Genomic DNA, 23516 nt, shown 5'->3' on the forward strand with positions numbered 1-23516 from the left:
TTGGGGCTGTGGCATCTCTCGGTGCCCTCCCTAGATTCTCAGAGGCTGCTTTCTTCCAGAGTGCTCCTCGTCTGCACAAAGTGGGTGACACTGTGATTTGTAATAAGAAATAGATATGTGGTCTTCGTCCCAGTTCCTGGCTCAGAGCTTCTAAAACCCTTGGGATTCCCTAAGTGATGGGAGCCTGAAGGTGTCTTTTGTTCTGTTAATGAGGGGACTTTTGGACTGCCCTTGGGTCACTCAGGATGGGGGCTGGGTGCCAACCCGACCCTGTGATTGGAGGGTTGGAACTTTCGGCCCCACCCCCTGACCTCTAGGGAGCCAAGAAGGACTAGAGACTGAGTTCAATCACCAATGGCCAAGATTTGATCAATCATGCCTGTGTAATGGAGCCACCATAAAAACCCAAAAGGATTGGGTTCAGAGAGCTTCCAGGTTGGTGAACACACAGAGGTCGGGGGAGAGCTGGGCCCTCAGAAAGGCATGGAGGGCCCCCGGCCTTTGCACAGACCATGCCCTCTGTGTCTCTTCCATCTGGCTGTGCCTGAGTTCTAGCCTTTCATAATAGCTGGTCATCTGGTAAAGTACAATCTTCCCCTGAGTTCTGTGAGCCATTCTACCAAATTAATTGAACCCAAAGAGGAAGTCGTAGGAACCTCTGACTTATAGCCAGTGGGTCAGAAGCACAAGTGACAACATGGACTTGCTATGGGCATCTGAAATGGGGGCGGTGCAGTCTGTGGGACCGAGCCCTTCCCCCTAGGGGATCTGAGGCATCTCCAAGTAGATAGGGTCAGAAGTGAGTTGAATTGTAAGGACACTAAGCTGGTGTCAGAGAATTGCTTGGTGATGTGGAAAAAAACACACGTTAGAACTGGTGTCAGAATCGTAAAGAATTAGATTTAGTCTTCAATAAGGAGGAATTTAAGGACAGGAGGTGACCATCAGTGCAATAATAAATAAGAGCATGCTATGTGAGATTCTATATAGACATCTGGATTATTATTTACAATAATTGTTTTCTGTGTATAAAAGCATCACATACTCATTTTAGAATATTTGTGAAACACAGTTATATGAGGAAAAAAGTTAAATAGAATCTAAATATCCCTACCACCCAGGGGTAACCCACAGAGAACATGCTAGTTCGTTTCCTCCCATGTTTAGAAATATATATAACATCTACGAATAGCAATGTGTAGTCGATTGATTTATTTTACAATTTGGTATCATAATATACATATAGATTTTTAAGTTACTTTCACGTATATTGATAACATCTTCTTTTGACATTAAATATTCCTGAAAAACATTTTAATGGCTTCATAATATTCCGTCATATAGATTTAACGTTAGGTAAATAACTGTATCCATATTTTTGGACATTTAAGTTGTCCCCAAGTTTGGTCTCATAGATAATGCACCAGGAAACCGCCTTCCACATAAATCTTTGTCCACTTCTCCTTTTGCTTAAAGTAGCTTCTTAGAATCAAAAAGGTTGATCCTTTTTTAGGGCTCTTGATACATTTCGTCAGTGTGTTTTCTTAAAGGGATCAGCACTGCGGGAAGGAATGTGCCATTACTGAACACGTTTTCTTAAGTGAATGCTACAAGGCTGCCAAGAAAAATCCTGCAAATTCTCCTCTTCGTTTAACAACACCCAGTTCTTTTATCTGTAAAGCCCCCTCCTCAGTCCCTCCTTTCATGTGCCGCCAGCAAACACATCTGGTGTCCTGAACAGCTTCCTGGTTCAAATGCCAACCATCACCACCATTCCCCGGGGAAGGATTGTTAGCACATCTTGGGGCGAGGGCTGTGTGTCCAAATGTTTCAACTTGTGAAAAAAGGGCCAGAACGAAATGCATGCCTGGGTCCCCTGTTAGAAGCAGAGATCAGAGGCCAAATTAAATCTCCTGAATCAGATGCACTGAAAGTCTAATTAACCCACAAGATTAGTGTTGATTATGCAAATACAAGTGAATGTGTTAATTAACAGAGAGTGAGTTTGTGTATGTAAGTAGTTCTTCATGTCACAAGCGGGAGACTGAAGTCAGGCAGACAGGCTTTGTCATAGCAAGTTCTGGAGAGTCCCGGTGGCTGCCCTCTTTGCTCTGAGTCTCTGGGACCTCCACTTTGGGCCAGTGGTGTTTGCTGAGGGGGTCAACGTCATGCCTGATTGTCCACCGTCAGTCACTGTGGATGTTTCAGCAGAGGGAGCTGTGGGTCAATACTAGTGTCCCTCGCTTTCCAGTTCCAGGGTTTTTACTGCCATGAGATGGCATCAGGCTGGCCACAAGCTGGGTGGGTGGCAGATGCCTGGCTACGCTCTGCAGACTCTCAGGTTCTTAATGTGATGTCTTAGGACGTAATTTTAGCCTTTGCAGAAGAGCTGATATGTTGGGACTGGAGTCAGCAGTGTGCTGGGACCAGTTCAATGCCAGCTCGTGAGAGCCCCTGGGACTGTGCACATCTCTTGCCCACTCCTCACTCAGTGACTGTCAGTAGCTTAAAACTGACCAGTATTTACAGCACAGAAATTGGCAAACACCTCAAATCAGGACTTTTTGTTCTTATTGGTTAGCCCATTTACCGGCACACCACTGATTCCCTGCCCACTCACTTCCTAACTGAGATCTTCAGAGGGTGCTGGTTGGTTCATCTAAGTGTGAGGAGCTGTGCTCCAAGCCCGGTGGATATGCACTGAATCAGATCCAGACCCTGTCTTCAATGTCTAAGACCCTGTCTAAACACTGAGGGGCACCTGGCACCAGACACCACAACTCAAATAAGAGCGTTCAATGATGTGGAAGGGGGTGGGGGGCTTACTTCCCTCTGCCTGTACAGCAAAGGCCAAGTGTATTTATCTGCTGCTGTGTAACAAATTACCCCAAATCTTAGAAGTTTAAAGCAACACACATTTCTCATCTGGTAGCTTCTATGGGTCGGGGATCCAGACACATCTTACCTGAATCATCTGCTAGAGGCTGCAGTCAGTGTTGGCCAGGGTCTGTGGTCTCAGCCGAAGGCTCGACTGGGGAAGGGTCCACTTCCAAGCTCCTGTGGCTGTTGGCAGGAGACAGTTCCTCAAGGACCATGGGACTGAGGGCCTCAGTTTCTTCTTCCTTGCCAAGTATCCTTCTCCATCAGAGCAAGCACGTGAGAAGATCCAGGGAGAAAGGGGATGACAGCAAATGGAAGTCACAGCATTTTATAACCGAAGCTTGCAAGTGACATCCAAATGCTCTTGCTATATTCTATCCATTAGCAGTAAGTCTGGGCCGCACTCAAGGGGAGGAGGTTACACAGAGGCTGGATACGTGGAGGTAGGGGTCTCTGGGAGCCGTTTGTGGCCATTTGCACTGCCTCCCTCACCTTACGGCTCTTCCAGGTTACAGAGGGCCTTCTGGAGCTGGTGCCTGTGCAATCTTCTTGAAGGACAGGAGGAGAGAATCAGATGTGCAGAAATAGAGAATGATGGCGTTGCGGGCGCAGGAAGAGGCAAGTGGCCGGCCCTGTGGAGTTGGGAGAGCTTGTGCAGAGAAGAGAGAGTGAGGCGGCTCTGCTGGAGTTGACGTGGGAGTTACAAGGATTACTCTGGGAAGGTGGCCAGGCCGTATAACAGAGGAATGTGACTGGCATTTCCTTAGCTGTTTGTCACCTCTCCTAATCTTCAAATCCATTTATGTTTTTTGGTTTACTTAAGCCAGTTGATTAAAAGGGAAATTTTGTGTTTCTACCTGTGTTAGTGAGTGTTCTTAGATGCATTAAAAAGTGATGATCCTGGTTTATTTGAGCATAAGAGGAATTTATCCAAAGGATGTTGCTAGGAAGGCTGTAGAATCAGCTTGGGAAACAGACACCAGGAGGGGAATCAGCAACAGCCGCAAACTCGCCCCAGATCATACCTCATTGGGTACCACTCTCACCTCTGGTCGTTCAAGAGTTTTCTTTAAATCAACTTTAAATTGCTCTGGTTTTTAAAAGTTCACCTTCATTTTTTTAAATAACGTCACTGAAATTATACATTGAAGCTACTTGTATTAGTTTCTAATGTACGTTACATTAAGTACAAAACTATAAGAAGTTATTTTAAACAATTTTTTTTGGTGATTAGAACAGAGACATAATTTATGCATGTTCATGTCATAACAGGAAATACAGTCAGCGAGCCACCCAGGGTGGTGGACGCTGCTCTGCACAGGCTCCCCTTCAAACCCTTATTCTGCTTCTGTGCCCCTGGGTGGGAGCAGAGTCAGCCCGGGCCACTGTAACAAAGGCCATGGTCTGGGGACTTGAACAGACTATTTTTTTCTCCCAGTTCTGGAGCCTGGACCTCCAAGATCAAGGTGCTGGCAGGGTGGGTTCCTGGTGAGACCTGTCTCCCTGGCCTTCTTGCTGGCTCCTCACCTGGCCGCTCCTCCACGTGTGCACTTGTCAGGGGAGCACTCGGCTGTCCCTTCCTCTGCTCGTAAGGACGCCAGTCCTATCAGGTTCAGACCCCACCCTGATGACTCCACTTAACCTTAATCATCTCCTTAAAAGCCGCATCCCCACGTACAGTCACACTGGGGATTAGGGCTTCAACACATGAATTCTGGAGATGGGGACACAATTCCGTCCACAGCAGTGGGCTCTGCTCTAACTTCCCGCAGCTGCGTCTCTCAGAGCTCTACCCTGGGGCTCCTGGGGCCCTTTTGCCCACTCATGAAGAGAGCTGGAAAAGCCTGGGAGTTGTCATCTTCCTGGGGTAGCCCTTACAAATGCCGGGTGGCTGTGGAGCGGGAAAGCCCAGCCACACACATTCCACGCCTACCCCTCCTCCCCCTGTGTGGGCAACTCTAACTTGTAACTCATACTCCAGAGCTCTCTCGGGATCACAACGGGCTGGGACTTTTTCTGAAATCTTACCTTTCCCTGCCATGAACTGTTTGCCTCTCTCGCTCTCCCTTATCTTTATCCATCACTTACAAATGAATCTCCATCTTAGGGTCTGCTTCTAACAAACCCAACCTGAGATTCTCAGACACAAGTCGGGGCCCCCTGCTTCCTTCCCTGGTGAAGTGGCCTCTTAGATGCACAGCTGGGAGGGAGAGCTTGTTAGGAAGACAGCTGTTTCGATAGAGCCCTTATGGTCCTGAAGCCGTCAGTCGGTAAAACTTCAGATTCAGGAATAGAGTTCGCCATTGGTCACTATACACACCAAATTGTGTTATGTTTAGTTTAAACCCCCTTAGATTAATAATTTAGCAGTCTGAGCATCTTAGCAATCACACGAAATCACCATCTAACAACCTCCTAGATGGTACTTCCTACTTACAGGGTGTGAGGCCAGTGGAACAATTAACATCCTGTCCACATCGCACCATATAGTTGGTTTTGTATGAACCTTTTGGTATGCGTTCCTTAGGGGGCATCTTCTACTTGCCCTTTCCTCTCTCTTCCTCATTCTGAATCTTTTTTCAAACCTAGGTAGCTGGGCTAGTCTGAGCAGCTGGGGACCCATTAAGGAAGAATTTCATAAAGCCTGTGAGGCTGACCCCAGCATGGAGGAGGCACTGCTGACCCTGGGCTCCTCTTGAGCCCAATGGTGTACCTTTATCAGCTACAGGCTTTTACCCTAAGCTTTCCCTGAGCCTTACTCGCCGATGTTCATTCCTTCACGGGAAATGCCAAAAATTAGGTGTTTCTGTAAACTGTGGCCATTCTTTTAAGTTAACAGGGAACTCCATGTTGGGAATGCGACCTCTGCAGCTGTGACTGAGAAGGGCTCCCCAGTGAGGGTCCGTGCATGCCATCTACACAACTCCCAGCCTAGCCCTACATACGCCTTTGCTGTTATTGACTGAATACCTTTATTGGTTTACATGTGCCTTTTAAAAGTTTCCCATTAGGTTTTGTTATTAAAATATTGCTGTTACAATCAGGGAAGCAAACATGGTATCTCCAAAATAGGAATTTAAGTAACAGTAACATTCTGTATATTTCAAACTGCCTGACAGCATGCAAAACAATGCTCTGTGTGTTTCACAGTACCTGGCATTCACCACATGCTTTGTGTACATTATTTCAGTAATTCTTTTGCATGGTTTCATGAACTGAGGAGTCTTGCCATTGGGCAGATAAAGGAAAGAAATGAAGACACTCAGAGGGAGGAAGCGTCCAACTGAATATTTGTGCAAATGATTGAAAAAAAGTTTTCTTTCAAAATAACTTTCATGTCTATAAATAGATGGAAAAATTTCATATCTGTTGCATGAATTAAAGGGGAGCACAAACAAATACGATTAAAACGTACAAACCAGGGGCGGCTCCGTGGTGCAGTGGTTAAAGTTCCATGCGCTCCGGTGGCCCGGGTTCGCAGGTGTGGATCCCAGGTGTGGACCTGCTCCACTCGTCAGCCACGCTGTGGAGCCTCCCACATCCAATGTGGAGGAAGACTGGCACAGCTGTTAACTCAGGGCTAATCTTCCTCGAGGAGAAAACATGCAAACCCCATGGAAGTTTCGCTCACCAGTGTTACCAGCAGGAGGCTCTGTGCCCACCCTTGGGGTTCGAAAGGGACATTGGCAAATGTCCCCGAGGTTTGAAGGTACACTGGCTCGAAACTGTGACTTTCTTTTTCGCTTCTTTATCTTTTTATTGATCTTATTTGCTTCAATGCCCACGTTTCACTTTTATAATCAGAAAAGACATGTTCAAAAAGACATTTTTAAAACCCATATTCCATATCTTATGTAGCAATTACCCTTATTGTCCCAATAAATATTTTTATATAGTTGGGATCAGTCTGCAATATATCTCCTTTTGTAACTTAATGTTGCCAACGCCCTTCGCCTGTCCCAAACTTAGTTTTCCGTAAGTGGATGGACCATAATTTATTTAGCCAGCCTCTGCTCTGGGTCACCTTGGTTGCTTGTTCCTAACTTTTTAGTATAAATAAATTGGTGCTGCGTACATGCACGCTGAGACTGCCCTACCCCACCCTGCTTTCCTGGGCACAGGTGGGTTACTTTTAGGGCTCCTGGAGATGTCCCACGCCCAAGTTCCTGCCATCCTAAGTTTATGGCATCACGCCTTCCTCCAACACGCACACACCCAGGGTATAAACAGGGGGACAAAGCTGACAGCTGGGACAGACTAGGAGAGGGGCTGAGGGAAGGGGCTGGGAGCAGGGAAGTGCGGGTGAGAAGAGGCACAGGTGCCCCCTGTGCCCCCATCCTCCACTCCCCGCTGGGGCTCTGGGGGAATCTGAGCCCAGGTCTGATTTCAGGCCATCAGGGAGAATTTCTTTTTAACGAACCTTAAAGCTTATGAAAGAATCTAAAAGGGAAGTGCTTTCTGTCTAAATAATTCAACCTGACTCAAGAGGAGTGTATTGCCCTTCAGAAGACACTTCCTGGGAGACTGCGGGGGCCCCTAGAGATCCTGCAGGTAAGACTTGCAAACCCAGGCTACAGATTCAAGCGGTCAGTCCACGCACTGCCAGCTGAGATGCTGACTGTATGGCAGAGCTCAAGCAGAAGCATCTGCACGGAAGTCAGACCGTTTGCCGGACCGGTAGATGCAGGAGCCCTGCGTGCTGTAGAGGTGGGCGGAGAACGGGGCAGTCTGCACCTGCTTCCAGGGAGCATCCATTCATTCGGCTTGGGAGTCTTCACATGTGGGAATGCAGGCTGCATTGCCCCATCTCTGGATTTTTCCAGAAAGATCCAGCTGAAAATCCAGACTCTCAAATGAAATACCCTAATTTGTTAACTTTTGCTCAATTTTTAAAATCGCTGTGCAGATCAAACAAAAGGAATATTGTTCAGGAAAATGGTTCATCAACAAGTGAATTGTGCAAAAGCAGCCAGTCTGAGCCAATCATACCTTCCGCTCTGGCTAAAATCACGCCTGTTTTCTTTAATGCGTCGGTAGTCTGTTTCTTCAAGGTGTGAAGTCTGCAGCAGAATAGCTGTCCCAGGCCTGGACTGTGGGCCTCTTTTAGAGGGACTTCTAAGAGTGGTCAGCCCCCTCAGAGACTCAGCTGCCCCGCATTCTCATCACAGGATCCCTCCTTCACAGATCAGGGCGCACACACTCTCCTTTGTGTCCAGCACATGTTGTAAATATGCATCTGTCCTCTGGCTCCTTATTCTTGTTCACCCTCAGCTTTCACACAGTGTCAGCCCTACCAGGATACCTGCCTGGGGCCTGGCGTTCCCTCCTTCCTGCTCTCCTTGTCGCCTAGCTTCTGGTTTGGTGGGGCGGTGGGTCAGCCAGCGCTCCCCAGGTGGTCTACACGGGAGGCATTCTCTGGTCCACGTGCTTCCATCGAACACCAAGTGACACCCATCTCCTCCTTCCTGGTACAGCAGCCGCTGCCACAGCCCCCAAGCCCCTCAGTCATCATGCTTCAGGGACGCTCTGCTGCAGGGGAGAGAAGAAAATCAGGCAGATAGTAAAATGGGAAGGGCTTTTCACAAAGCAAAAATCATGGAAACCGGTGAATAAAATGCCCATTAATATTCCTTTAAGCAGTCTCAATTGCAGACCTTGTATTCATAAATATTCTCAGCTCTTTGTTTTCGCAGAATTCTGGAATATGAACGTGCCCGTAGCTGCCCAGCGTAAACAGTTTCAGCAGAGCTTGGGCGAATAGTCCACTAAGATAATCTGCTCTTCCCTGAAGGAAATTGCCCAGACCGAGTCCTCTCTTTAAGACCTATTCAAAGGAAGCGCAGAATTCTCCCAGGCTAACTCCCACAAATGGAACTCTCCCAATTGATGGCAGAAGCGTGCAACCCAGGTCCCCAAAGGAAGAAGTCAAGAGTGTTCCCACAGGGCCCACCCTAAAGTCACGGCAGGCTCACATCAGCACCTGTGGCGGAAGAATTATTGACCTACACATTGTGTGTGTTCTCCATAAAATATTCCCTTCTCTCCCACTCTCAACTTGCGGCAAAGGTTAAAGCCCAAGACGGTGGAGGTGACTGGTGTTTCCCATCATTTGCTGAAGCTACAGTCTCCCGAGAGAATTTGCTGGAAGCACCTCGGGGTAGGAGAACAGGTAGAGAAGAGGCTTTAAAGGAGGCTGAGAGAGGAGCAGATTTTCCTGGAGCCTGAAGGGCTGGCTCTGGCATCAGACCTTGATCTGACATCTGAAAGGGCTATTGGGTTGCTCCACTGCTTGGTGCTGTTTAAAAGTACAGCGCCCCTGGTTTCTCGTCCCATCGAGGCTGCCTACAATGGAGGAAATCGATTTCCCCAAAGGAAATCGGCATGCTTCTACTGAGAAGGAGTAGATGCCGGGAGTCGAGACCAGTGCTGAGGGCATAGCCCTGGGAGACCATCACAATGTTGGTCACTTTGTACACATCATCACCTGTTTTGTCCAAACCCTACATGGGATATTAATATAAGCAGTTTTCAAATGATGACACTGTGCATGAGAGGTCGTTTTCCAAAAATGTTCGCAACAGGCATGTTCTCACGATCCCTGTGGTAGAGTCTGTCTCCTCCCCTTGGCACTGGGTAGACTTTTGTGCCTTGTCAATGGATGGCGAACAGCAGAGGTGATGCCACGTGACTTCAAGAGCGAGGTCACAAAAGAGCCCTGAACCAACATGTAAGCGGTCCTGAGGCCCTGAGGCCACTGTGCTGTGAGAAAGCTCAACTATCCCAAGTGGAAGGACCACAAGGAGAACCCCTGGTCAAGGGAGAGGATGGCGTGCAGCCAGCCATCCAGGCAAGCCCTTCCAGAATTCTTGACCCACAGAGACAATAAAAGGATTGTCTCATGCTGCTAAATTTCAAGGGCGATCTATGACACAGGAACACACAACCAGAACACTGCCATCCCAGAGAGGTTAAGCTACTTTCTGACTTCACACAGCTACTCAGGGCCAGGGCCAATATTTTAACCCTGTTCTCTCTAATTCTAAATCCTCCTATTTGTCCCCCAACAAGGAAGCGATTCCTAAATGAAGAGATGCAGAAGGGCTTGTCTTCTTATAGCAAATGGCCCTTCCCAATTCCCAGCCCCACATCGCTTCTCCAAGTTTATTTTTGTTTATTATCTACAAGTTTATTACTGGCTTTATGCGCCCGTGCCTCACTGAAGGCCTTTCATGGCCAGAATGAAGAGTTTCTGTTTTCTTCCTTCTATCACAGTCTGACATGTGGTCCCCAGTCCAAGCTGAAAATGTATAAAGTAAATATATCTCTCAGCATCTGTCCTGAAGTGACTTATTGCATCACGTTACCAAGTCTCTCAGGCTCCTGCCAGCCCGGTAATTAACTTTAAGGGAAGGCGGCGGAGCCGATGCTGCAGCCTCTGACGAGACCAGGTGCATTTCAGAACCCCGGATCCTGCCATGGAGACCCCATCTTACCCAGGGGCGTGGGTGAAGTTGTCTTCCTGAAGCAGTCTCCCCAGTACTGGTCCTCAGAAAGCAGACCACATGCGAGAAAAGGGCTGTGGGGACGGCACTGTAATACCTCAAGGCTCGGTGTGACACACAGGACATGCCCCAAACCCTCCCAGCCACCACAGAGCTGCCGCAAGATACTGGTTTATCCACTTTGTCTAAGTCCTTTATTTAGGAACTTTCATTCAGATTAAGGGTCCTTCTCTCATCTGATCGGTCTTCACAAGAAAATGGAAAACAGCAGTAGAAATGAGCTATTTCCCTTTTCTAAAAATTTTTCTGCATCAGAAGTAAAAGCTTTGCAAGCCAGCCCTGATGGCCTAGTGGTTACAGTTCGGTGCTCTCACTGCTTCAGCGGCCCAGGTTCATTTCCTGGTCATGGAACCACGCCACTCATCTGTCAGTTGCCATGCTGTGGCAATGGCTCTCATAGAAGAACTTACAACTAGCATGTACAACCAGGCACTGGGGCTTTGGGGAGGGAAAAAAAAAAAAGAAGAACATTGGCAACAGACGTTAGCTCTTGGCAAATCTTTCCCTGCAAAAAAAAAGAAAAGAAAAGGATGGTCACATGGTGCCTCCATCCCAAGTATCCCCTGAAGCAATATGGTGCCATGAATAACAGTGTGGCCTCTGGAGCTGGCCAGGCAACTTGGATTCAAGTCTCAGCTCTTCTACTTGGAAGCTGTGTAGTTTTGTACAAATGAGTCAGTCTCTTTGCATCTTATCTGAAAATGAGATGATAAATAACAGAAGGACCTTCGTTGTGGAGTACTTATGAGGATTAAAGGAGTCTCTTTGTGTTAAGTGCCCACACAGAGTGTTGGTTCTTGTATTTTCCAACGAGGAAGGAGTCCTTAAGTTCTTTCTGATCTTTTTACACAGTGGCCCAGACTTCTTTGCATTAGAATTGTGACAAAGACACAGTGCTCTTTCCCGTTGGTGGCACAGGTCAATCATGGAGTCACACTGTCCTGCTAGCTTGGACTTCATCCGGAACATTCTAATGGAAGCTCAGTCCTGCTCACGTCCCTCCTGGTCCCCCTGCTGATCCTCTTGGCTCGCTCTCTTGTTGGAGTTTCGGTAGCTGGTCGCCCCTGGGCTTTGTCCCCACCCTCAGGACAGCCTGAACTTTTAAGGGGTGGCAGAGCCTTCAGAGGAACAGCCGTAGCCTGTGGCACCTGTGGCTTGAATATTCCTTGCTTCGACTATTTATAAGCCTACCGCAAAGGTCTAAGGCTCGTTATAATTTGTCACTTTGCTAAGGCACATTTTCCCCTTCTGCTTTTGTTATTTTTTACTCCTTGTTTATTTTGGGGGACCAGTAGGGGAGGACAGGTAATATATTTGCACAGTTTCCAACTCAAAATGTAGACAAATCAACGTGCAAAATTCCACCCCTGCCGTCAACCTCCCCACCACCCTGCCCTGGAGGTCATCAAAGTTTGCGCTTTATCATAAACCTTTCCAAAGATATTTTGTGCATATGCAGACATACACACACATACACAGCTCTTTCCTGCCCCACTTCAGCTTTAAACAACGTTGCTTCTTTCTTTTCACCTAACAATATACCTTGTAATTTTTCATATCAATACATACGGTTCTTCATTCTCCTTTTTTTAAAGCATCTGCGTAGTTTGGCATCGAGCATCATTTATCTGAACCAACCCCCTATTAACTGGTATTTACATCATTCCCAGTCTTTTGCCTGGAAATGCTGCTTTGAATAACATTGTCCAAACACCATGTTGCACTTTTGTGATAATATCTGTGAAGTAAATTCTGTAAGTGGGCTAGCTGAGTAAGATGGGAGGGGCATTTGTTTTACAGAGACTGATGTGTCACCCTGCAGAGACTGTGCCGACTTGCCCTGCCGTCGCCCTCGCCTGCACATTGCTAACAAGCTGTTTGATCTCTTGATGCTCGTATTTTAATTCCTCACAACTGACTTGGCTAGCAAGTACCCTGAGAGTAACACTCAACTTGGGAATCATGGTGTGGATTTTTAGATTGTTGCTCCCAATCCACCCTGCTAAGTCCTGGGAAGCTCTAGACTGGCATTTGTGGCCCCGGGCTCTGCCACGTTCCTGGAGCCTCTCCCTTGGGTGTGCCGTGGGTCTGCTGTATTAACAGCTACTATTTATAAACACGTGCTGTGTGCAGGCTCTACGTTAGGTGTTTTCTAAATTCTCACCTAGTCTGAGCTCTCATTTCAATTCTTCCCCCAATCCCAGCCCCCGTCCATTCTTCTCAAAATGGCCAAAGTGTTCTCCTCAAAACGTAAGTCAGATCACAGGATTCCTATTGTCCCTCAATTTTCCAGGCTGCCCATCACACCCAGAATGAAATCCCAGCTCTTGACTGTGACCTTCAAGGTCCTGGGTGACCTGGCCCTCTGCCCACCTCCCTGATCTTACCCCTTATGCTTCTCCCATCAGTCTCCACTCATCCTCCACCGTGGCCTCTGTGGGGCTTGTCCCTCATGAACCAAGCTTGTTCCTGCCAGAGCCACTGCATCTGCTGTTCCCTCTGACCGCACTCTGCATGGCTGGATCATTCTAATTTTTAGGTCTTAGCTCAGATGCCATATTCTCAGAGAGGCGACCCATGGCCACTCACACTGATCACCTGTTTCACTTTCTTTCTAGAACTCACCAGTGTGAAATTACCTTGTTTATTTACCACCTGTCTCCCCACAGGAATGTCCCTCCCACGAGGAAGGGCAGGGACTTGCTCATAGCTTCACCCCGGCATTCCTAGTGCTTAGATCAATTCCCGGCACCAAGGAGGGACTAAAATAGTCGCTGAGTGAATAAACACGTGGATGATCTTTGCAACAGTATGTTGAGTTGGATTATCTTGTCTGTAGTTTACAGATGAAGAGGCAGGATCAGAGGGTCTCTGTTCAGAGTGTGAGGAATCTTTGCTGAATGACTACATAAATGAATGATGTGTATTAGGATATACTGAGTTAGAGCATGTTGTCCCATTGCACAGATGAAGGAGTAAGCTCAGAGAGGATGCATGTGCTGGGACAATGGTGTCCTGGGAGCCAATGATGGGAGCCTCAAGGTTTGGCAGGAGCATGCAGATGGAAACCAAGCCCACCATTGTGCTCCCTGCTTCTTTCCCCCTCCCTTGCGCTCCTCTCCCATTGTCACCCTCTCCATAGCTGTGATAAAGGAGGGGGACATATTGTTTATCCAGTCAGGGATTTATCAAGCAATTTGTATATGCCAGTGTTGAACTAGGCACTGACAGACATACAGACATTTTCTTAAGGTGTCATTGCAGTTGGCAAGAACTTCACAGCTCTGCCCAAGCCTGTGCTTGCTAGTCCTCAGGAAGTACAGCTCTACTGCATCTGATATCCCCTGCCAGGCTGCCACACGGGACTCAGAGAGCTGCAGGGAGCAGAAAGGCGCAGGCTCTTCCCCCAAAAGCTTGGGAACTGAGGAGTCTTCAGGTGTTGCCTCAGAGGTCCATTACGCCCTCACAGGAAGGAATCTTCTGACTACACAGGCCTGATTAAAGGCTCTTGGAGTGAGAGGCTGAAGTTTTGTATTTATATTCGATAATCTAATAATTATTGAGTGCCTGGCAGGCCCTGGGCATATTAGGGTTTACAAGACAGGTATGGATCCTGACCTCGTGGAATTCGTTGTTTATTTGAAAAGATGGAAAATAATGAAATAAGCAACACTGGCAAATGCTATGAGGAAGAGGTGTGTGGTATTCAAGAACTCAGTAAGGGAGTGTATTACCTTGGATATGGGTCACTCATTTGTACAAGAGACCTTGTTTAAAGCAGGGCAAAGAAAACATTATTTTTGCATCACAAAGGAGTCTAAAGTGGCTTGGTGCCTCTGCTCTGCGTTGCCAGGTTCCTTCTCTCATTGCTCTGGTACCACTAGGGGCTGTCCTTGCTCACATGATCCAAGATGGCGCACCACGCCCAGAAGCCCAGCCCAGGGGTGGGTAGAGAGGCGGGAGGACAGTAGATGCCAGACCATGGAAAAGTGTTTATGTCTTTATCTTAGAACAATGAGAAGCCTTTAAAATGTTTTAAGCAGGATGGTGGCAGAGTCACATTTATGTAAAAAATATTACCGGTGAATGTATAGAAAACAGATTTGGGGGCAGGGGGAATCCAAGAAGACACAAGCAACAAGTTAGCCTAGTATAATAGGCCAAAAGAAGGATTAGAAGTCTGTTCTACCTTCCCACCACTGTCTTCCTCCACAGGATCAGGGACCTCATCTATTCTCTCCTCTACCGCCTTCCACATCCACTGGCACCAAGCGTTCTGAAATGACAGCCAAACTGCCTGAGCTGGCAAAATACTTGGGGTTTTGTTCAGGAGAAAACACACTTATTGGAAGGAAAAAAAGAATATGGAAAAGAGGCAGTCTCCACTCAAAGAGATTATTCTAATAACTTTAAATTAGTCCTCCAGACCCCTCACTTCCTTCTCTTCTCCAAGACATGCTGACAGGTTGTTTTGTATGCTGTTCTCCATGCCTTTCCCGGGTAACCTAATAACTTTTTCTTTCTGTTTTCCACATCACATTAATTCTTCATAAGTGGTCCTTATTATTCCTCACTTGTTCCATCTCAAGTGCAGTATTTTCTCACCAGCGGTGTGTAAACTGGGCCAGCTAAATGGCAAAGACGTCTCATCCATCACGCCTTTAATTTTCCACTCTAGGAGGAAGCACTGTGGCTTCAGTGGAGGATAAAAGCAGTCACCTTATACCTCCCTGGCTCTTTGCTGAGGATCTCACTCTTCACATGTCTGCACTGGGCAGACAACAGCAAGTCACTCTCTGGAGGCCACCATGTTTCCACCATGTCTGGAGACACCATGTCAGTGTGCATTTGTTCAGATAAACGGGTCAGCTGCTGTGATGGAGACACCCTCAAATCACTGATTCAACAAGATAGAAGTTGATTTCTCTTTTGTTTCGATGTTTGAGTTTGTGAGACAGGTCCTCTCTACAGAGGCATCAGGGGCCCAGACTCCTTCCAGCTTGTTGCTCCATCGCTCTAAGGTGTTGCTATGGTGGATGCAGTCCAAGAGGGCTCATCACCACCATACATTCCAGCCCATGGGTTGGGGCAAAGAGGAAGCAGAGACTCTGCCTCTGCCATTTAAAGGCAGGACCCAGAAATTGCACATGTCACTTCCACTCCCATCCCATGGGCAGAACATACACACATAGCCCCACCTAGCTGCAAAGGAAGCATCATCTATTATCCTGATTAGCTGTGTGCCAAGCTATAATGGAAGAAGGGGAGAGCCAGCATTGCCTGACACAAGTAGGAATTTCAAAGTATTCAGAGTATGCGAGTTGAAGGGAAACCAAGGTGGAGGCAAGAGACCAGGAAAAGGGAGGCACTCTGAAGGGGAAGAGCATCCAGAAATCAGACAGCAGAGCCAGAGTCTTGGTGGCCCCCGAGCCCTGTCTGGGGAGAGGTCACCAGACTCAACTGCAGAGGGCAGAACTGGGCAGGGTTTTCACATGAGTAGGAACCAGGAGGGCCCAGGAGAGCTGGCTATCGCTAGGAGGGACTGAATATTTAAGGCCACCATTGCCTCAAGCAAGACTTTTCCTTTGGTCCTTGTCACAATGACAATAACAACATAAAATTCAGATATCCCTGTTGGCAGAGCAACCACTGTGTTCCTGGCATGGTGCCCCGTGCACTCCAGGCGAGGCTGCTGTGATGTGCCTGGACCCTGGCTCTGTACAGTCTCAGGAAAAATTACTCTTCAGGTCTCTGATTCTCATCTGTAAAATGGGGATATCATAGGATTGCTGAGGGGATGAAAAGTGATTTAATATGAAAAAACTTAGAAGTGTGCTTGTTTCCTAGTAGATGCTCACTAACTACTACCTTTATAATAATTATTATTTCTAGCAGCTTTGCTAAGGAGTGGGTTAGGAGGGGCGTCAGGCACCCCTGCATCTTCTACAGCAGTCTGCTACACCAACATAAAATTCAAGTGAAAACATGGCCGTGGCACCAAAGCAGCTTCAAGGCGAGCCCTCTCTCCGGCGTTCCTGTGTGCCCATCACAACTGGTGGCTGCCCCTATGCTCCTTCTATAGCCACTGATGACCTCTGATTCTTACAGTACCCTGAGATATGGGTATTAGTCGTCCCATCCTATGGGAAAACAATGTAAGCATGGCACACTGGTTGAGAGAAAGGACCTGCAATTTGAAATCGGTTCTGTCACATATTTGTCGTGTGACATCGGGAAAGATCCTTAACTTCTTTGGGTCTTGGTGTCCTTATCTCTAGAACAGAGGCTGCATTTCCCACCTCATGCGACTGCCCCCAAGAGCAAATGAGTTATCCTGGATCAAATGCTTGGCCATAATGACAGCTGCTGTGGTTATGGAAGCCAAGTTTTGGGGGTTTTCATAGGCAGCTTCTGACGTGGCCCCCAAAGATTCCTCCTCCTGGTGTTCAAGCCCTTATGTCATCCTGTCATCTTCAGTATGGGGAGATGGGTGACTTACATTTAACCAAGGTTATGGGATATCAAACTAAACAATAGCAATGGGATGTCACTTCTGTGATTAGGTTACAAAGATTAGGACTTAGGTATTACTAGAGACTCTCTCCACTGTCTTCTTGGCTTGCATGTTGGCAAGGCCCACGTGGCAGAGAACTGAGGGTGGGGTCTAGCCAACAACCCACAAGCAACTGAATCTTCTCAACAACCGTGCGAGCTTGGAAGCAGGTCCTTTCCAAGTTGAGCCTTCAGACAAGACCCTAGCCTTGCCCAGCAGCTTGACTGCAGCTTCCTGATTGCAGAGACCCTGAAGGGGCTGGCTGAACTGAGCCTCTCCAGGATTCCTGACCCACAGAATCTTCAAGATAATATATGGGTGTCATTTTAAGCTGCAAAGCTTTGGAGTTAACTTGTGGCACAGCAGTAGATAACTCATACAATGTTCTAGCATACTTTCTAAGATTGCTCATATAAACTCATGGTATTGAAAATGATACTGAATAAGGATATGTCAATGTAAGACATAGAAATTCCTCATGTCTTGATGGAGCGTTATAATTTGCAAAGGCATTTTGATGGGTATGTTTCATTTGATCATCACAGAAAACTTTTGACAGTTGGACAGGGTAATGGGTATTATCTTCACGTAACAGATGAAGAAACTCAGATTCAAAGGCATTAGGTGTAGTCAATCCATAACCACCCAGCAGTTAAGAGAGGCAAATTGTATTCCACCTCAAATGCTATGTTCTTTCCAAGAAACTCACCACCTATTTGAGGATTCCTCTTTGCCAAGCCCAGAATACATATCTTTGGCCATAATTTGACTGACCCCTAAGAACTGCATGAAGGTCAGTGATGTAATATTACCTGAATAGATAATAATTTTTTAAAAAATCAATAGCCATCACTGATCTTTCGGATTCCTTGCATTCTAGGTTTTCAGATTAAGGAAGGCAAGTAGAGAAGATTGCATGGGTAAGAACAGAGATCTAACATAGAGAAAAATGATTGACGTTTGTATACATATTTCTGACGACCTGTATTGTTTGGGGGAGATTTTCCTAAGGAACTTATTGACTTTCTGCACCTGAACACATCATTTCTTCACTTATTTTATTTAAATATATTGGGTTGGTTCACTAATACCTGAAATTTTGAAGCATTTTTAGTCCTGTATTGATTGCAACCATACCATGGGAGAAACGATCTGGAATCTTAGTTGCTTTCGCTTTTCCCAGTGTTGATTATGTCAGGCTGACATAAAAATACTGTGAAATGATTTCTGAGGATGAACAGAGGAATGTTGCTCTTCATACCTGGGGTTAATCTCGATGCACGAATCTTCCATCAGAGGAGTAATGGGAAGTAAGTAGCCATATTCCCAGCTACATTGCCACATCACGTCAGTAATATAGCATGATGGTTCAGAGCTCGGACTCAAAAATAAGATTGCCGGGGTTCTGATCTAGTACTTTGACTTCCCACTGAACTTTGGCAAGTGGTGAACTTCGCTATGTCTGGGTTTTCTTATCTGTGAGATAGGGGTGATCAGAATAGTATCTTCCTCCTACGGTTGTCTTGAGAATAAATGAAAGAGCTTATCAAAGTGCCTGGCAGACATTAAGCATTATAGTTCTATTTTGATGTTGTTGCTATTAGTTGCTGCAAGGACCACAGCCAGATACTGGGGGCCATAGTACCAGAGGGATGTGTCGTTTTCAGGAGCAGATTCAGTTCATGGCCCCTTCGGAAGACGTCCAGACCCAGTTCCCAGTCTTCCCGGGACCACTCGAGTATGCGAGTCTTTGAAGACCCCTTTCACAAATCAGAACATTACAATGCTTCTCAGGGAGTGGTCCGCCCAGACTTGTCTTTATCAAAAATGTTCTTTCAATTCAAGAGAAAGAAGAGCCAACGCAAACTGAACTGAGAAATTTGAATTCCACACAAGGGGGTTTGGCTTCAAATTATGTCAACAGAAAGTGGCCTCCTCTACTTTAAGATGTGTGATTTCTCTCTGCTTCCCTCCATTCGAGTCATTCTCATATTTCTTGCATAATACCCACATCAGCTTCACCCTCATGCCCTCCCAAGTTCCAGTCCACCAGGGCAGAGAGAATTCTGTTCCTGTGGCCCTGCCAAAGTTCTGAGGTCCATTCTGTCATTTAGGTCCTCGGCTGAGCGCCTGTGTCTGAACCAAGCATGGAGCTTTAGTGGATGTGCTGCACCTTGATTCGCTAAGCCTATGTCGTGTGCTGCACCACTGGGCCCCATCTGGACCCCACGGACCAAGAGGCAGAGATGGCAGGAATCCCAAGTTAAAAGAAATAGGAACCAACGTCCATTACACAGCCCTTCCTGAGGCGAGGACCACATGCACAGACGTTTCCTACCTTCTCCTTCCACTGTGCCTGAGTGTTCAGAAGAGGTCTGTGATTTAGGGAAGAAATGATGCTGAGGGTGTATTTCCTAAACATTGTGGTTCCTTCATTTCCTTCCAAAAACATCCCTTCATAGTGTCATCTTGCAATCATAGAGAAGAGCAGTTCCCTTGCAATGATGGACCAAATGTCTTTCACGGAGCCCCTTAGTGGTAAAGACCTTTAGTTTAATGGCTCATGGAAGGCAAGGGGTTCCAGAGAGAAGGACATGACTGAACTGTATGAAATTGGAAAAGAATAAGGCATAGCTGTGCATGGCAGCAAGGGTATGTGCTCCTTCTGGCTTCACTCCAACAGCTTTATGATCTGTGCTCATGCCCTGTTCTGCAAAGGGTTTCAGGTGATTTAATATAGTCCATCCAATGTAGGAAGCCAAAACAAATCTCCAATAAATAATAATGGCAAATACACTGTGCTTGCCGTGCACTGGGTGTGATTCTCAGTACTTTGGGCAAACTCATTTAATCTCAGCATCCCTATGAGGGGTACTATTATTATCTCTGGTTTACAGATGAGGAAACTGAAGCACAGAGAGATTGAGAACCTCCAGGTTTACACAGCTGGGAAGCAGCTGAGCTGGGATGTCAGCCCAGGAGTCCAGCTCTGAGCTGGGTTCTTAACCTGACAAGGAGAAAAGGAAGGTAGGAAAGCAAGGTAGATCCAAGAGTGAGGTCGATACGAAGACAGGTGCCATGGAAGTCAGGACCTTTGCTAGGGCGGGCTACACGTGCGTCTCTGCACCTTCTGGGAACCTCAACAGCCGACACTGCCAGTTGTGAAGTTCCAAATGCCCATCTCAGGTCAATGGAAACAGTTTTCCCAGAAGAAACACAGTCAAGGTGAAACCAGAAAGGAATCGCTACTGTGGGTTTTGTGCAGGATACCGCAATGTCCAATTTCATTCATTCATTTAACAGATAGTTATTAAGATGCTTCCCTGTACCAGGCACTCAGTATCCTAGGCTGAGTGCAGTAAACAGACAAGACCCTTCTCTCACATGGCGTGCAGTCCAGAGAGGAGAGAGAACAGGTAAATAGACGATATGTCAGAAGAAGGATGAGAGATACTGAGGCAGGGCGTGGGAGGATGTGATGTCAGCCACGTCCTCTGGGAGGAGATGATGTCTGACACCAGAGCGCAGTCCACGAGGGAGCCCCCTGCTCTGTGGGGGAAGGGAATTCCAGGCAGAGGGATGGCTGGCTGGATTTGAGACCGTGCTAGGTGTGTCCAAGGACCAGTAGTGTGGCTGGAACAGGATGCGTGCGGGGGCAGTGGTGGGGGCCAAGGTCAGAGAGGACAGTGGGGGCCATTCATGATGTTATCAGTCAGGACAAGCATATCAGGGGCTTGGGGGCCAGATTCCTTTGCAGTCTCCTCTCCACAGCAAAAATCAGGTCCGAGTATGGTTTCCACTCCGCCTGTCTCACAAAGGCGAATGTTGAAAGCACTAATGAGCTGTTAAACGGGGAAGAAAGGAAAGCTTTCACCTACCTCAGTGAAGGTGTACACCTGGGCTTCCAAAGGATGCGCATATAAAGAACAGGACAGAGATGTTCCTAACCAAGGAGTGAAGAGTAGGGGAAGGGCGGGTGGGAGGGAAGAAATGAAAGCACAATTTACATTTTCCATTTATACCATCAGCTTTTTATTAGCCAGGTGACACCAAGACAGAGCCTGCTCTCGACACCGCTTGTGGAGAGAGCAGTAAAGCCTGACGGGTAATTTGGTAAATCCAGACAGTCAGCAAACAGCTGCTGAGGATGATAATATTCAAGGGGTTTCATTGTTTCTCTGAAAACTTAGTTACCCTGGGCTGGGATTAATTTTTCATTGTCTCCCGTTAAACGAGGGTTGCTTACACAGCTGCCTCAAATAGAACCTTGATAGCATTCTGCCTTTTGCCAAAATCATGAAAGACACACACACAAAAAAGTTAAATAAAATCAAAGACCAACTTCAGATGTACTGAAGTCATTCCTGCCCGCCGAGGCCCTGGATTCTTTCTGTCTTCACCACATTCTCTTTTGATCAATCTCGATGCTTTTTTATTATCATGCTGTTAACATGAGAAGGGAAAGGAGAGATGAGGAATAAACTCTGGCCATATTAGGAAAAAATATGAAAAAGCATATAACCTGGAGTGAATACATCTGGGTTTTATTTTCTCGTCATAAAGCCCCTTCACACCAAAGAGAAATGGAAAAGAGAAAATGCAAGGACTGAAAAATGCACACGCCCGCGCACACACACATGCTATAGTCACCCTGAGAAAAGGCACATGGCGCCTTCCGACGTTCTGTGGGAGCACAGCCATTTGGGATGGGCTTTCTGTTGTCAGTTTCCTTTGCAAATAATTAACAACACTTGAGTGCAGTCACAGGCCTTCACAAATCTTGTTTTGACATGCTTGTCACGAAAAGCTGCTCTGATGAATGAGGCTTGGGTTGGACTTCCTTCCAGGATCTGGTAGTTTTTCTCTTCTTTTTCTGTGCATGCACTGCCCTAATGATGCTTTTGCCGATGCCGTGAACAGAAACCAGACGACAGTGGCGGAGCCAAATACTTTCAGGTGTTTTCTGCTTTGACGCAGCATGAGGTGCGGAGGCTAGGGCTGGGGCCGGGCTGGTTTAGTGGCTCCACAAAGCCATCAGGGACCCAGGCTCCTTCTCTCTTCCTGCTCTGCTGTCTTTGGCATATGGTACTCCTTCTCGTGCTCACAAGAAGGCAGCTATACCTCCAGGTATCTTCTTTGTGTTCCAGGTAGGACAAATGGGGGACAGTGTGTGGCAAAGGAAATAGAGGGAGGCCGGCCTGGCCTGTCTCTTTTGATCTGAAAATCAATAACTTTCTTGTAAGCTCAGCCTGTAGACATCTGCTTATATCTTAAGGCTAGACCCATGTGGCCACCCCTAGCAGCAAAGAAGACTGGGGAGGCGGAAATTTTTACTTGGGGCACGTCATCATCTCAATCAAATCAGGGTTCTTTTGGTTAGAAGGAAAGAATGGATGTTGGGTACCCAACCAACAGTGGCTGCTGTGGGAGAGAAGGAGGGACATCCTTTCTTCAGGCTTCTGGCTGTAGCTGTGTGAAGGTGTAATGGCTGGCGTTGCTGCAGCAACCTTGAAACTGGTGTCAGAGAAGCCTGACAACAAGGCCAGTGCTCCGAGGACGGTAGAACAGAAATTGGAAGCTCTTTGTGTCCCCAATGGTGTTTCTGAGTCACTGGATCAGCCAGCCCTGGACTAGCCCCTTATACCTTTCCTCTGTAGTGAAATGATACAACATTTAATCCAATCTGCGTTAGAGTTTCTAGAACCTTCAGTCAAAATATTGGAACCAACAACATATTCTGTCTCCCTCTGTGGAGCCTGTGTATAGGAGAGTGGGGTTAATGAATTTTTTTATTGTGATCAAATATAAGTAACATAAAATTTACCGTTTTAACCATTTTAAACTGTACGGTTCTGTAGCGTTAGGAGCGTTCACATTCTTGTGTGTTCACCACCACTATTCACCTCCAGAAATTTTTCATCACCCCAAACTGAAACTCTGTCCCCATTAAACAAAAACTCCCCATTCCCCTCCCCCAGCCCCTGGCAACCACCATTCTACTTCCAGTCTCTGACTCTAGTTACCTCATATAAGTGGAATTGTGCAGTATTTGTCCTTTAAAAGACACTGTTTGGATAGGAACTTCCATGCTTGTAGGTGGCAGAGAATTCCAACTGGAATCTGTTTAAGAAATTTTTTAAGAAATATATTGGTTCATGAAATGACAAAGTCCACAGGAGAATTGGTTTCAGGGATGGATGGATGCAGGGACCAGAACTGTGCCACTGAGATGTCCCTCCTCTTGCCGTAGCAGTGCTCTTTTCTTCTCTGCAGGCTCCATTTGCAGGCAGCTTCTCCTGTCCGGTGCCAGCTCTCCATCTCCTTGGGTTCAAGTGAAGTGGAAAGGAGATGACCTCCCCTCAAGTGTTGCCACGCATATCCCAGGGTAGTCGCTTATTGGTTCTGATTCAGTCACATGTTTAGCCCTGAACCAATCATGTGACCTCTGCTCGCATCTGATTGGCACGAACCTGGGTCACATGCCTGCTTGTGACTTCTGCTCACCTCTGATTGGCCAGGCC

At 46.9% G+C, this 23516-nt stretch overlaps 1 protein-coding gene across 2 annotated transcripts in view; it reads left to right on the forward strand.

Annotated features, from left to right (window-relative positions):
* The window catches only part of LOC103554537 (transmembrane protein 132C), a 347380-nt gene that overhangs the window by 220154 nt on the left and 103710 nt on the right, over nt 1–23516 (forward strand). The window lies entirely within an intron of this gene.

Source organism: Equus przewalskii, chromosome 7 (genome assembly GCF_037783145.1).
Source record: "Equus przewalskii isolate Varuska chromosome 7, EquPr2, whole genome shotgun sequence".
Classification (NCBI taxonomy): Eukaryota; Metazoa; Chordata; class Mammalia; order Perissodactyla; family Equidae; genus Equus; species Equus przewalskii.